The following is a 2,280-nucleotide window of genomic DNA, read 5'->3' on the forward strand; positions in this document are numbered from 1 at the left end:
ATATATATATATATATATATATAGTTGAGGTGTATTCCGTTAAGAACGTATTAGGATATAAAATAGAGCTCGCCCTTAGCTTCCACAACGGCCTCAAGACTATTCTGGTGCCTGGTACATGTTTTCTTTATTGTGTCTCTAGGAAGGTCTTCAAACACCGTCTTGATCTTGACCAGCTCCGCCTTGCTGCTGCGGGTAAAGCGCATGGTGTCTTTCTCAAGCGCGTCTCACATATAAATAATCTATGGGATTACAACTGGAGGGAATAAGGAGGCCAGAAATTGTGACTGGTAATGTTGTAGAAATTCTCCTACAACCACATCTGACCATTACTCCTACAACTTGCCATACCTTCTACAACCACATCTGACGGAGGTATGGCAAAGACCCAAATCCTGTTGCCACACACGTTCTTCCAGCAGCGATGCAATCATCTCCAGCTTCGCGTAGCCGTCTGAGTTGAGACTTAGGGCTTTTTCCGAAGATGTAGAGCAGCATAACGTCACTCTCACTGGAGACATACCCAAAGATCATCACGGTTTGGAAGAACTCGGTTTTCATGATACGTGAGACATCACATGGATAGTTAGCAGGCCATTGTTGTTCTTTTCATCTTAGAAGAACCAGACCATCCCCAGCTCAACAGACTATCTCAGCTTGTTTAGGAACTACTTTGCTTTTGTCAAGCAGTTCTCCTTGGCCTTGGCTGTCAGAATTTGTCCCGTGTGCCTCTTGTACGAGTGGTATCGAATGTCTTCATTGAGGGCTAGTTTCATGGTGGCGAGTTCAACACCTATCTCTCTTGCCAAAGAAAGGATTCTTATGTTCGGATCTTCCATCACCTTGACCTATAATTGTTGAATGAATTCTAGTGTGCAGACGTAATCAGAACGCCTGTTGTATCTCTTCCTGCTGGTCACAGCTTTGTTGTCTCCGTTGCGTCTGTTGGTGTAACGTTTTACAGCCTCTACAGCGTTCGCAGCGTATTGAGCAGCAGTCATGAGGCATTTTGATGCCCGGCGCGAATCATCATGATAGAGGTAACTCCTTTTCGATATTCAGATGGCTTCCAGTCCTCCATGTCAGCCAACTTTTTCTCAACTACAGCTTTAATCTTTATGCTTTCCAACACTGTTGATTGTTTACCAATACATGAAGCTGATCCTGGGAAAGGGAGAGATTAAAAATCATCGAATTTAACCCGAACATCTTGTTTACATACATACATACATACATACATACATACATACATACATACATACATACATACGAGTACATACATACGTAAGAGAAAGAGGACATCTATGGACAATTGACAAAGCGCTTGCAAACCTAGTACCCAAGATACACTTTCAGTTTCATACTCATTATTATCGGAGCAACACGATATACACCAACCCGCCTGGAGCAAAGTATGGCTGAACTTGGAATCTTGCTGAGAAAATGCAAACCCTTAATTCATACGCTTCAAATGGTCACGATATCTGGGACTACAAAAATCTGCAAGACCTTCTTAAGATTTCAAGAATGACGGTTAAATCAAGATACTTTCCTTCACAACCTTGCTACCAAGTCGGTGGCCAGTCAATACATACATACATATACACGCATACTTGCATTTACGTATAGATAGATAGATAGATAGATAGATAGATAGATAGATAGATAGATAGATAGATAGATAGATAGATAGATAGATAGATACGGATAGGATATTTGTGTGTGATGTGTTTGCGCGGGCGTGCTTGTATGTGTGTGGAGGGTGAGTTATGTACGTTCATGTTTCATCAGCGGAATGTAATTCGCTGTTCGTCGAATAACGTGCGTATGGAAAAGAGAGAGATAAATTGTGTGGGTGTATAATGCCAATACGATGATTGATTAATCATCATTGAATCAAATAAATTAGACAACTCGTGTTGTCTCTAAGTTTCAAAAGTTTGCACGACCGGATGTGGGGAACATTGATGTTCTCGATTTCTGGATAGTTTATAGGTGTGTATGTGTGTATACGAATACACACATGCGCACGCACGCACACGCACACACACACACACACACACACACACACACACAGAGTAAATGTATGCCTAGCATGCTATATATGCTGGCATATGTGTGTGTGTATTTGTTAGTACGTGCATATATATATATATAATGTTTGAATGTCTGTATGTGCAATTATGTACAAAACATACGCTTGTATGTATATATATATATATATATGTGTGTGTGTGTGTGTGTGTGTGTGTGTGTGTGTGTGTGTGTGTGTGTGTGTGT

The sequence above is a fragment of the Octopus bimaculoides genome, chromosome 17 (genome assembly GCF_001194135.2).
Source record: "Octopus bimaculoides isolate UCB-OBI-ISO-001 chromosome 17, ASM119413v2, whole genome shotgun sequence".
Classification (NCBI taxonomy): Eukaryota; Metazoa; Mollusca; class Cephalopoda; order Octopoda; family Octopodidae; genus Octopus; species Octopus bimaculoides.